The sequence below is a fragment of the Thamnophis sirtalis genome, unplaced genomic scaffold (genome assembly GCF_051295495.1).
Source record: "Thamnophis sirtalis isolate CommonGarterSnake01/CBP01778 unplaced genomic scaffold, rThaSir2_p1.2 scaffold_15, whole genome shotgun sequence".
In the NCBI taxonomy this organism is placed as follows: Eukaryota; Metazoa; Chordata; class Lepidosauria; order Squamata; family Natricidae; genus Thamnophis; species Thamnophis sirtalis.
Window position 1 is genome coordinate 19568500 of NW_028261395.1, and position 14006 is coordinate 19582505.

The 14006-nt window shown below is 44.0% G+C and overlaps 1 protein-coding gene across 1 annotated transcript in view; it reads left to right on the forward strand.

The window, feature by feature from the left end:
* RHOBTB1 (Rho related BTB domain containing 1) overlaps nucleotides 1-9614 on the forward strand; it is a 94923-nt gene extending 85309 nt beyond the window's left edge. Inside the window, exon 11 of the mRNA XM_087702144.1 lies at nucleotides 9345-9614. The gene's annotated coding sequence lies outside the window, so the exon portion shown is untranslated. The remainder of the gene's footprint in view (nucleotides 1-9344) is intronic.
* Nucleotides 9615-14006: the final 4392 nt, after the last annotated feature.

Consider the following 14006-nt stretch of genomic DNA (forward strand, 5'->3'; position numbering starts at 1 on the left):
CCTGAGGCTCAGCTAGTTTCTTTTTCTTCTTGAATAAAAGAGCCAAACCAGAGCCTTGTTCCATCTTAAGAGCCACGGTGACGCAGTGGTTAGAGTGCAGTACTGCAGGCTACTTCTGCTGACTGCCAGCTGACTGCAATTTGGCAGTTCAAATCTCATCAGGCTCAAGGATGACTCAGCCTTCAGTCCTTCCCAGGTGGGTAAATTGAGGACCCAGAATGTAGGGAGCAAGAGGCTGACTCAGTAAACTGCTTAGAGAGGGCTGTAAAGCACTGTGAAGCATTATATAAGTCTAAGCGCTATTGCTATCTTCCCCGTTTTCTGGGCTTCTGTTGTGTCTTATTTCAACTCCACTGCAGAATGTTTGGGGGAGGCTCTTCTAACCATCAGGTTGGGCTTGTGGGAGTGGTGCCCTTGGAAGCATGTTATGAACTCATGTATATTATCAATAAGATGAAACCAGACTTTCACAGAAACACAGCCAAGATCAGCTTTTCTTCAGGCTGAGGACCTTGGTTGATGTACAAGGCTGAGAGGTCTGAATGTTGAGAAGACAACCCTTGGGAAGCAGTTGTTTTCATCTTTAAATTTTTTACCTGGGACAAGTTCCTTTGTGACTTATTTTTCCAGACTCCCATCAGGCTGTTTTAGAGAGATAATATTTCAAGAAAGGTTTTGTAACACATTCCTGTGAACTTGATTTCTAGACCAGGTTGCCAAGAGGCTGGGAAGAGGCTGGGTGTTGTGGCCTGCCAGCGGCCACTGGAGCTGGCAGCAGATTTGGAAATGAGGAGATTGGAGAGTAACATAGGCTAGTCCTGGAGTCTGAGGTTATCAGTTAGCAGCTGCCTTCAGAGTCAGACATCAGTGAGGCAGAAGAACAGCTGGAGCCTGTTTCTAGTGTGTGCATGTGCAGAGTTGCCAGACGAAGGGAACAGCTAAAGAACAGGTTGATTTGGGAGTAAGGCCAGAATTGGACGATGAATAGCCCTCCCAGAGGAAATGAAAGAGGAGCAAAAGGGGAGTGGAGTTTGCAGGAGACAGTTCACTTAATTGTTTCATGATTCTCTGAGACTCCTTGCCAGGTTTTGCAGATACCGGCCTGTCAGCTCTCCAAGCCAGATAAGGTCTGTGGCTGTAAATCCTCCCTCGAAAGACTTTGCTGGATGTGAATGAGCAGAATTCACAGTAAATTAATAACAGGGTTTTTTGTTGGGACAAGGAGTTTGCTTCAGGCTCTTGGGAAGCCTCGGTCAGAACACTGGATCTGAGTTTCCATTAGTTGACTTGGAATTTTTAACAGCTTCCACTGTAGCAGAGGAAGGTCTGAGTGCTCAGAAAGGCTTCAGATGAGTTGGGTTGTGGTGGAGTAAGGCTTGAAATGTTTTGTGTCTTCTCTCCTATGCCACAGTATGAATGAAAAAAAGCTTATCCTTTAGCATCAAGGCCATGGGGGGGTTGGTTTGCTGAGGGCTTCCTAATGCACAATTCACAAGGAAAACAAGGCCAAAGGAGTAAGTTTTTTAAAAATCTACTTTTGTAAAACAATCTCCTAGCAAACAGTGGAAGCCACATCTAAAGGCATGCCTTGCAGCCTGTCAGTCTCAACATAAAGCCGGAACATGGAACTTGAATAAAGATGCAACAGCAATGGAGGTACTTCAGCACAGGCCATGAATAACAAAACAACGACAAAAAAAATGTTTCTCTGACTTCTGATATCTCCATAATGTAGTTGTGCGGCATGTTGTTGTTGTTGTTGTTAGTTGTAAAGTCATGTCCAACCCATCGCGACCCCATGGACAACGTTCCTCCCGGACTTCCAGTCCTCTATCATCCCCCGGAGTCCATTTAAGATCATGCCTACTGATTCAGTGAGTCCATCCTGCCATCTCATTCTCTGCCATCCCCTTCTTTTGCCCTCAATCTTTTCCAGCATGAGGCTTTTCTCCAGTGAGTCCTTCCTTCTCATTAGGTGGCCAAAGTCTCTGAGTTTCCTCTTCAGGATCTGGCCTTCTAAAGAGCAGTCAGGGTGGATCTCCTCTAGGACTGACCAGTTTGATTGCCTTGCAGTCCAAGGGACTTGCAGGAGTCTTCTCCAGCACCAGAGTTCAAAGGCCTCCATTCTTTGGCACTCAGCCTTCCTTATAGTCCAACTTTCACAGCTATCCATTGCAACTGGGAAAACCAAAGCCATGACTATATGCACTTTTGTTGGCAAAGTGATGTCTCTGCTTTTTAGTAGGCTGCCTAGATTGTTGTGCAGCATAGATTTTGCTTTTGGCAACTTGCCTGTGAAGTTCAACAGGCAAAGTCCTTTTTGTGCTGGGCAATAACAACAGGACCTGCCCTTGTGTCTCAGCACAATTTGCATTTAGTTTATTTGCCTAATTAAGGGGCACCTTGTGACCCAGAGCCTATTCGACTTTCCCCAGCAAACTATGAGGAAACAGCAGCCCAAGTTTCATTTTTCTTATCTCCTCTATACAGTTCTCTGCTTTTGAGCATCTGCTTCAGTGATTCTCCCTCTCCTCTTCTCCAAAAAGCTCCTGTCAACTGGGTGCAGGCAGGGAAGACACACATGGCAAGTTTAACTGCGTAGATTTTGTCAAAACCTTCCCTTTACGGACTGATTTTACCCAAAGCCTTAAAATAAACTCACCCTTTGGCAATGATTTTTATTAAATACTTTTAAAAAAGAGTAATAACAAGACAAATAGATAAGAAAGTTAAATAGGAAGCAAGTGAAAAAGGTGCAAAGTAAAAATGGAAAAGAAAGAGAAAAGTGACAATGGGGTCCTTCCACTCATGACCATTGCACCATCCCTGCAGTCACTTGATTGTGATTCAGATGATTGACAGCTGGCAGGTATGACAGCTGTCCAGGGTCACATGACCACCCTTTGCGTCCTTCCCAGCTGGCTTCCAACAAGCAGTCAGTGGGGAAAATTGGATTCACTGAACAGTCGCTTGACTGCCACGGCAAAAAAAGGTAGTAAAATTACGCATAACTCACTTAACGACTGCAGCACTTAGCAATGGAAGTTCAAGTCACAATTGAGGTCATAAGTGAAGGGCTAGCTGTATTCTGAAATATCTATCTTTTGCACTGGGACTATTACTCTCTGTAAAGGTAAAATGAAAACCTGGATGTTTTAAGCTTCAAAAGTTTCCGTGTAGTTTCCTGAAGGCTGGCGATTCTCAAAGTGTGATTTAGGATCTCTGGGATTCTCAAAATCCATTAAGGGGGTCCATGAAGTCAAAGGAATAAACTTTTTAAAATGTCTCAGTTTTAAATTTTAATATAGCAAAATGTTGATGGATATAAGCAGTGGTGGGATTCCGCCAGTTCGCACCTATTCGGGAGAACCGGTTGCTAACTTTCTAAGCAGTTCAGAGAAGCGATTGTTGGAAGAAATATGTTGTTTTTCCCCACTTTACAAGGCTAATTCTGTAAGGAAGGCAAGAAGGAAACATTCTGGTGTTGTTTCTAGCCTAATCTTTATTGCCCTGCTTACAAAAACCGCCTCTCCGGTTAACCCTTATTACATTGTAACAGCTAAGGTGAAGTGCCCATCAACATGAGTGACATTGAGATGGCTACGCCCATGCAGTCACATGACCACCGAGCCCCCCCCCTACCCAGATGGTCATTAGGGCAGAGAACCGGTTGTTAAATTATTTGAATCCCACCACTGGATATAAACCACCCAAGGCTTCTTTCCGGATTCTCCGTCATTTTTAACAATGCAAAGAGGGAACTAGCAAAAATGAGGGTATGGCCAACTAATATGTCTGTAGTAACAGTTATTGACGCTTTGTTAGAAAACCCTCAAATTACACTGAGGTGAAGGCAGACCAGCATTGCTGCACCCAGGCAATTTGCTGACTTGAAGGATTCAGTTATGGTTATCCTAAGCACAAAGTAAACAGCTCCACAAGTTTACATTTTCTGCAAAATCTGTATGCTGGAGGAGGGCATAGTGTACTTTGTTGGTGGCAAAGGTGATGTTCTTAAATGTTTCCTGATGTTTGATAATGAGACAGACAAATTTGGGGATGGGAAAGTTCAAGGAAGATAAATCTAGAGGTATGTCGGGATTATCATAATCCTCCCATTGAGTTGTACAGAACTGTGGTGGAATGAAGTCTGGATTCCCAAAGAGAGGAGCCACATTCTAGAGCAGTAAGAGACAGTGAAGTTTAGATCAGGGTCTCCAACCTTGGCAACTTTAAGACTTGTTGACTTTAACTCTCAGAATTCCTCAGTCAGGGAGTTGAAGTCCACAAGTCTTAAAGCTGCCAAGGTTGGAGACCCCTCATTTAGATCATTTGGCTGGGAGGAAGAGAGTAACGACGGCTCTTCCCCAGCAATTCTCAGAGTGTGATGTCAGGGTCCCAAATAGCATCCAAACGTAAATCAGAGTCCAAGGCTTAATATTGCTCAAAGTTCAAATTTATTAAGAGAGCCATGTTGGCACATATGGGAAAATCTGAATCTGAAAGCTTCCTGGTTTTTCCCACTTAGTTGAAAGTTCAAGATCTTGCCCCATACCCACAAGTCCATCACATGGTCCAATCTTCCACTGCCATGCTGGCAGCTTCCACCCATCCAGTTCTGGTCAGATGCAGAGGTGTAAAGAGAAAGGATGACCTTGGCTTTCTAGAATTTTTTTTGTTTTGGCTACATAGCATCTAACTCCTACAATCTTCCCTCCCATTTTCCTACAATAGAAAATGCATAGTAGGATAATAGAAAGTGTGGCAGGCCAAAGATCCTAAAGAAAAGATGGCTGCAGGCCTGACAGCGCGTCTTTAATGATGAAAGTACCATGTTTCCCATGGGTACAGGGTCTTATTTTTTTTGACCCCCTGAAATAAGTACTTGGCCTTATTTTTGGGGAGGTCTTTTATTATTGACGTGCAGGAGACCCCTTAACCTCAGTCCACAGCCTGCAAAACAGCTGATCCAGAGAGGACCGGATATTCTGTTTCTGTTTCAGGCACACTCTTGCCAGCCCTAGCATTGCCAAGAGAAAGGGCGCGGTAACTAGGGTTTGCGGGAATGGCCTCCATGAGGCTGTTTGCGTGGATGGCAGGTGCATGTGGGGCACAGCGGGCATGTTCCCCTCTCCACCCAGGAAATGACAGGGACCGGCTGCATATGCATATAAATATTTTTTGGGAGGGCTTATTTTAGCGCATGTGCTCAAAGCCTGATTGGGCTTATTATCCGGGGAGGTCTTATTTTCAGGGAAACAGGGTAGTCCCCTTGGTTTGGCAAGGTTTCTGTGTTTTTAGGCAAGGTACAATAAGGGAAACTGCTCAAAAGTTGCCCTGCGTGTCTTCCTTGGTTTCGGGGAATGACAAGAATGGAGGAACGGTTTGATCTCTACAACGACATATAATGTGATGTGAAACTTCATGGTTATTTTTTTTTTAGTGAGGGAAACCTGTGAGTTGTGTAGTCCAGGCCATTTATTTTAAAGCCAGCAGACTCATTTTGGCAAATGGCCCCGAATCAGTAGGTCAAATACTTTTATATCTTTTAAAATTGAATTTGAATTATTACTCTGACTGGCTGGCTTGGAGGCCGAGTTCTTCCTACCCCCAAGAATGATGACCACAAACACAAGAAAGGGAAGAATTAATTAAGTCCAACAGCAATGCAAGATTCCCAGTTTATTCTAAGATTTGACTCATATGTGCCATAACAGCACTAAAAGCAAGTAGACTTTTCTTTATATCTTATAATGGGCAATCTTTCTAAAATTTTGATTTAAGAGGACATGTCTTTGATATGCATTGTGCACAGACCAATATTTTAGCACAAAAAAGTGCATTTCTTTTGTGGCTAGAGGTCCAAAGAGAAAGATGCTGTCAATCTCCAAGGGAGGGTTGGGCAGTTCATTGACCTTCTTCGAGTCTTGCCAATCAGAAACAGGGAGAAGCAAGGACTGGAAGGAGGCAGATTTCTGTAGGAGACCATAGAGCTTATTATCTCCAGTAAAAAGGCACAAGCAGGCTCACAGTCTGGCATCGTCATTTTTTATTCATTAATTGAAAGTGCCACTTGGCTTTTTTTTTAAAAAAAATATATCACAAAATCTTTTAATATTATGAAAGCAGAAGATGAAGCCAAGAAGGATTTCATATTTATTATTATTATTATAATTTTCACCATCCCCTGCTTTTAAAGACTAATCTGTTCAAAGACATTTGTAATCAGGTGCCTTCTAAATTATATAAATTAACAATAAAAAATGATGTAAACAGTGTTCTAAAATTGGATGGCTGAGCTCTGGAAAAGCCAAACAGACTCAATCAAATCTCTCTCTCCCTCCCTCTCTCTCTCTCTCCCCCCACTCGCCCCCTCTGTAAAATTGTATATATAAATGACAAAAAACTTGGAAGAAGAACAGGTTAGCATAGGATTAGTCAGGATAGTTTCTTTGCTTTTACTTATTTATTTGGGGATTTTATACAAATCACAGAGAAAACTACCTGTACTTTCTGTTATGGAAGACATTGGTTAACAGTCATATCCTCCCCCATGGATAGTTTTCCTGAACTTTGAAGACAGTTGAACAAAATGATCCTTCTGGTCCTTTCCAGGTCTGCCTTTCCAGAATAAGTATAGAGGGATCTTGGCCAGAGTTTCCTTGATCAATCAAGGCTTTAATTGAATAATGGAACAATTAAAATGAGTGGTTTAGGTTTTTTAGGTTTTATTAGGATTTGTATGCCGCCCACTCCCTAGAGACTCTGGGCGGCTTACAGATAAAAATGGGGGGGGGGGACATATAAAAAATTAAAAGAACAAACATTAAAATTTCACAACATACATACAACTTAGAGTGGGGCTGGATAAACTCAACAGCCCCAGGCCTGCCAGAACAGCCAGGTCTTAATCGCTTTGCGGAAGGCCGGAAGAGTAGTAAGGATGAGAACTATCTTGAATGCATTTGGGTCAATATTAAATGTTGGGAGGGGGAAATGACATTGCCATAAGTCTATACTACAGGCCATCCAACCAAGCAGAGGAAGTAGATGAACTTTTTGCTAGTCAGCTAAGTAAGATATATAGGAAGCACACCACAATAGTAGTGGGGGATTTTAACTACTCTGACATCAACTGGGAAACAAACTCTGCACCAAGTGGAAGATCCAACAGATTCCTAACAAACCTAGCAGACAACTTTGTTTCCTAAAAAGTAGAGAAGGGAACAAGGGGATCAGCCATAATGGACTTAATTCTCACTAACAGAGAGGAAATGAATAGAAGGTGTTGAAGCCACAGGAACCCTGGGGGCAAGTGACCATGCAATATTAAGTTTAAGTTTTGTTTTATTTATATGCCGCCCTATTCCCTTTGCAGGGACTCAGGGCGGCGAACAACTCAAACGGGGAAGGGAACATACAATACAAAACACGTATTTAAAATAACCAACAACCATACCTGTCGAGAGGGGAAGAGGACTCATCAACCCCAGGCCTGCCGACACAGCCAGGTTTTAACGGCTTTTCGGAAGGCCGGGAGAGAGGTGAGGGTCCGAATCTCTGTGGGGAGTTCGTTCCAAAGGGCTGGAGCTGCAACAGAGAAGGCCATCCCCCAGGTCGTAGCCAGATGGCATTGGCTGGTAGACGGGACCCGGAGGAGGCCGACCCTATGCGATCTAATGGGTCTTTGGGAGGTAATTGGCAGCAGGCGGTCTCTCAAGTACCCAGGTCCAATACCATGAAGGGCTTTATAAGTGATAACTAGCACCTTGAAGCGTATCCGGAGACCGATTGGAAGCCAGTGCAGCTCGCGGAGGATAGGTGTAACGTGGGTGTATCGAGGTACACCCACAATCGCTCGCGCGGCTGCATTCTGGACAAGTTGAAGTCTCTGAATGCTCTTCAAGGGCTGCCCCATGTAGAGCGCATTGCAGTAGTCCAGTCTTGAGGTCACGAGGGCGTGAGTGACTGTTGCGAGTGCCTCCCGGTTCAGGTAGGGACGCAACTGGTGCACCAGGCGAACCTGGGCAAATGCCCCCCTGGTCACAGCCGACAAATGATGTTCTAAAGTCAGCTGTGGGTCCAGGAGGACTCCCAAGTTGTGAACCCTGTCTGAGGGGCATAAAATTTCACCCCCCAGCCTGAGGGATGGAATACTAACCAAATTTTTGGGAGGGAAACACAACAGCCACTCGGTCTTGTCTGGATTGAGCACAAGCTTGTTAACCCCCATCCAGACCCTGACAGCCTCCAGGCACTGGCATATCACGTCGACCGCTTCACTGAGTTGGCACGGGGTGGACAGATACAGCTGAGTATCGTCCGCGTATTGATGGTATTTTATCCCGTGCCGTCGAATGATCTCACCCAGTGGCTTCATGTAGATGTTAAACAGGAGGGGGGACAGGACTGAACCCTGAGGAACCCCATATTTCAGGGGCCTAGGGGTCGACCTCTGCCCCCCTGACCAACACCGACTGCGACCTGTCCGAGAGGTAGGAGGAGAACCACCGGAAAACGGTGCCTCCCACCCCCACCTCTCGCAACCGTCGCAGAAGGATACCATGGTCGATGGTATCGAAGGCCGCTGGGAGGTCAAGGAGCACTAGGATGGAGGGATGACCTCCATCCCTGGCTCTCCAGAGATCATCGGTCAGTGCGACCAAAGCGGTTTCCGTGCTGTAGCCAGGCCTGAATCCAGACTGAAAGGAGTCCAGATAATCGGCTTCATCCAACTCCGTTGGAGTTGAGAGGCCACCACTTTCTCAACAACCTTCCCAATAAAGGGGAGGTTGGAGACTGGACGATAGTTGTTCAAAATGGCTGGATCCAGCGGTGGCTTCTTCAGGAGGGGTCTCACCACCGCTATCTTCAATGCCGGTGGGAAGAAGCCCTCCCAAAGAGAGGCATTCACCATCGCCTGGATCCATAACTAAGGCAGAATATCAGCAAATAGCCCGAGCATGTAAAGATGAAGTGGCTCACAATGAAGAAAGGCTTGCCACAAAAGTAAAAAATAACAAAAAAAGCTTCTTCCAACATGTTAAAAACAAGAAAAAAAGTTAAGGAAACAATTGGTCCTTAACAAGCAACAGGGAGAAAGCAGAACGATTTAACTCATGTTTTGCATCTGTCTTTACACAAAGGGATAAACAGTCCAACCTATCAAAAACAGCACCACAAAAATCAGTTTAGGAACACAAGTTGAAATAGGGAGGAAAATGGTAAGTGAGCATCTGTCTACCCTAGATGAGTTCAAATCACCAATGCCGGATGGATTACACCCCAGAGTTCTGATGGAACTGGCAGACGAGATCTCAGAACCACTGAACTATATCTTTCAGAGATCCTGGAGTACCGGGGAACTGCCAGAGGACTGGAAAAGAGCTGATGTGGTTCCCATCTTAAAAAAAGGAAAAAAACCAGATTCAGGAAACTACAGACCTATCAGCCTGACCTCAATACCAGGGAAGATTCTGGAAAAGATAATCAAGCAACGAATTAGCGAACACCTAGAAGCAAACAAAGTAATAGCCAAAAGCCAACATGCGTTTGTCAAAAACAGATCATGCCAGACTAATCTTATTGCATTCTTTGATAATGTGACAAAATTAGTGAACTAGAGGAATGCCATCAATATAGTTTACTTGGACTTCAGTAAGGCATTTGATAAGGTAGACCATAACCTACTACTAGATAAAGTAGAAGAATGTGGGTTAGACAGCATCACCACCAGATGGATTTATAACTGGCTGACCAACCACACTCAACGTGTAGTCCTCAATGGAACTGCATCTTCATGGAGGGAAGTATGCAGTGGAGTACCCCAAGGCTCTGTTTTGGGCCCAGTACTCTTCAACATCTTCATCAATGATTTGGATGAGGGAATAAATGGTGAACTCATCAAATTTGCAGATGACACCAAGCTGGCAGGAATAGCCAACATTCCAGAAGATAGGCTTAAGATACAGAAGGATCTTGACAAATTGAACATTGGGCACTATCTAATAAAATGAAATTCAATGGTGAAAAGAGTAAGGTTCTACATTTAGGCAACAAAAATGAAATACACAGGTACAGTATAGGTGGTACCTTGCTCAACAGTAGTAACTGTGAAAGGGATCTTGGAGTCCTAGTGGACAACCATTTAAATATGAGCCAGCAGTGTGCAGCAGCTGCCAAAAAAGCCAACACAGTTCTAGGCTGCATAAACAGAGGGATAGAATCAAGATCACGTGAAAATACCACTTTATAATGCCTTGGTAAGGCTACACTTGGAATACTGCATTCAGTTTTGGTCACCACGATGTAGAAAAGATGTGGAGACGCTAGAAAGAGTGCAGAGAAGAGCAACAAAGATGATTGGGGACTGGAGACTAAAACATATGAAGAACGGTTGCAGGAACTGGGTATGTCTAGTTTAATAGAAAGAAGGACTAGCGGAGACATGATAGCAGTGTTCTAATATCTCAGGGATTGCCACAAAGAAGAGGAAGTCAAACTATTTTCCAAGGCACCTGAGGGTAGAACAAGAAGCAATGGGTGGAAACTAATCAAAGAGAGAAGCAACTTAGAACTGAGGAGAAATTTCCTGACAGTTAGACCAATTAATCAGTGGAACAGCTTGCCTCCAGAAGTTGTGAATGCCCCAACACTGGAAGTCTTTAAGAAGATGTTGGATAGCCATTTGTCTGAAATGGTACAGGGTTTCCTGCCTAGGCAGGGGGTTGGACTCGAAGACCTCCAAGGTCCCTTCCAACTCTGCTATTGTATTGTACTTCCCCCTCTTGCCCCAGTGAATGAAGGTGCCCCCTTGTTGTTGGTGGAGGTGGCCCAAGGCATATTTCTCTCCCTCAAAGCCTTCTTCCCCCTTTCAGGGATAACATACCTCTCCCTTCAACATGCATCCAGTTTATAAATAGAACTGTCCTGGTGGACTTCACTTGGCTTCCCCTGTTGTCCTCTTAGGCGAGTTATGTTTGATCTCAAAATAGAAATCTGCCAGTGGATCTGCATCGCCGGGATTTTGAAAGGTTCACACATAAACCAAGTTGCAATCAAGCTACGTCTTCGCAAAGCGAATGGCCCCCATTTATGCTTGCCCTTTGGGGAACTTGTGATGCCCAGGGGGAGAAGGAATAGGTGGAACCTCATGTCAGGTCATTTAAAAAATAATTATTACCAAAGCATCCTCCCAAGACAGATGGTTCTTCTTGTAGAAATCTGTGCATGTTTAAGGATATCTGAATTTAAAGATTACAACTTTAATTTAGCCAGCAGCTTTGGAAATCTAAGGAACATAGAGCACTGTGGGTCTTTGTGTCTGTTTAATGGTCCTCAAACTTAGCAACTTTAAGATTCGTGAACTTCAACTCCCAGAATTCTCCAGCCAGCTGGCTGGAGAATTCTGGGAGTTGAAGTCCACGAATCTTAAAGTTGCTAAGTTTGGAGACCCCTGGTTTAAATACACTAGTTTCAATATTTCTTAAGACCAAGTTATCTATCTTGTTGGTTTAATTAAAGTCTGTGTTTAACAAGGAGCCTTTCTTTATAGCTTTGCAGAGAGGACTTGGGTAACTCTGTCATTTTTAGCCATTTAAACCTTTCTTCATGTAGACACCTAAAATATTTTAGGACACCCTGTGTGAAGTGGCCTCCTGGTTTTTCCACAGCAAAGTCACTTGGCTTTTTTTTGTTTTGTTTTTGAGTTTGTAACTTTATTTTAAGTGTTTCCCCCCCAAATCAGCCAGCAGAGAGCACTTTCTACAGCTGAATAGCAGAAGCAAGAAAGCAAATCAAGGGAAGAGACTGGATTTCTCCTGTTTTCAGTCTCTTCAAGAGTAAAGGAAAGCAGAATCAACGGTTTTGTTCATTTCTTTCATCTTGAGAGAACGAACCTTCCTTTGGACAGTGTTTCTCAACCTTAGCCACTTGAAGATGGGTGGACTTCAACTCCCAGAATTCCCCAGTCAACTATGCTTTACCTATGATGGCTGAGGAATCAAAGCCCACCCATCTCCAAGTGACCAAGGTTGAGAAATGTTGTTTTGGACTATGACCCTTCCTCCTACAGATGCAAATGCTCCCATGCAGCATCAATAGCTAGTAGTTAGGTGTGTAAGGGTAGAGCAGATATGTCTGTCTGATGTTTGGTTTTCCACTTGCAGATTGATCTTTCTAGGGGTGGAGATGGAAACACACAGATAGAGGATAAAGATTCCGTTGTATGACCAAATGTATTCTGGACTGTTGGAACCAAGCAAGATCAAGTTCTTTTTGCAAAGGTTACAGATTTTTGTCTGGAAGTCACTCTTTCTGTTTGCCCCAGTTATGGTGGTGCTGGGGATGATAATTCAGGTGAACATCAACATTTCTTTGTTCCTGGTTCTTCAGTTAAGTGTTTCTTGATCTACTTTGACCCACAGAATATCTCCAGTCCTGTAGGGCACTTGGTTTTTACTTAGTACTTTTGAGTTTTTCTTCTTTGGATAAAAAATAATCTATAGAAGATAGTATTTAATCAGTTGTTAGAAGATTCAGCGACAAATAGATTGCATATAACAATGACCATCTCTAAAACTTTTCTTAATTCTAGCAAATACACTAGTTGCAGTGGTTACATCATAAATGAGTTTTGTATGTGATGTCACCTGTCTTCTTGGAGATACATACCGAGTAATGAATACAGTTGCTTATTGTAATCAGGATGGTGTAGTGTAGCAAAGAGTCGACACACAATATATTGCGCACCCTTCAAGCAGTACCTACTCTGCCAGATTATTAAGGAACTGGGCCTTAATAATAAAGATGTTGATTAAAAAATAAAGATGTTCAGCAGCCAGCCAAGGTGATGTCATGTGGAAGTCTTGATATTCAACCCCCTTCTCCTCCCAGGCCTCAGAGCCTTTGGCATGGCCAACTGGAGCTTCTGAAGGATGCCAGTTGATCTAGAGCTAGAGAGGGTAAGTGGGTTGAAGGTGCAAGCTATTCTACTCACAGGTTGGCTTAGGAGAGGAGCAGAGCAATAGAATCCATGTCTAGGAAACCCTTGAAATTCAATTTAGTTCCAAAAATTGTCTGACAGTTGAGCTCAAAGGAAGCCCTGCTGAATTCTTCTTCTTCTTCTTCTTCTTCTTCTTCTTCTTCTTCTTCTTCTTCTTCTTCTTCTTCTTCTTCTTCTTCTTCTTCTTCTTCTTCTTCCTCTTCTTCATCATCATCATCATCATCATCATCATCATCATCATCATCATCCATCATCATCATCATCCATCATCATCATCATCATCACCATCATCATCTATTAGATTCAGCCTGGCAGCAAAAGGATAGATATTCCTTTGGTGTAACATATCTTCTCTCAGAGACAAAACACTAAGCCAGGTATTACTGGCTAGATGCCTCCACTTTGTGGCCTGGGCTGGTGGCCTGCTGGCCTTCCGATGAAGCGAGGATTGGGTGTATCCACCTCAAGGCCAATGAGCAGACCTGCATTGCATTGGCTCCCCTCCTGCCTTGTCACTCTGGAGGGTCCTGAAGGTGGGCTGGGGGAGATGCTCTTGAAAGGCACAGGCAGGAGCAGCCCCTATTCACAGGGTTTTGGGTCCTGGCCTCCGAATATAAGGAACATGCAATATAAGGGGAAAGGGTTTTGTTTTTTTCACCAACCCACTTTTGAAAGGGTACGGAGTCTAGAAATGACACAAAGGGGCTGCCAACCATTTTCTGGATTATCAGGGAGTCCTGAAGTGCTTTGCCGAAGCTGTTTCCTCAACAAATCCCATCCGTGGGTGGGTCTTTGGTCCTGACATCCCCCCACATGCCTGGGGTGGTGGTGTCCCAAGCTCCCTGGAGGGCACTTTCTCTGAGGGGAGATGGCCTTCACTAAATATCCCATTGACTGAGAAAACAGGGAGGAAAACAGCCAACCTGTGTTTATGGAGACATGAGATCAACCGTTCCCATGGTAAGGAAAGTCAGCGTTAGGGGTGGGCAGGTGAGAGCAGCCC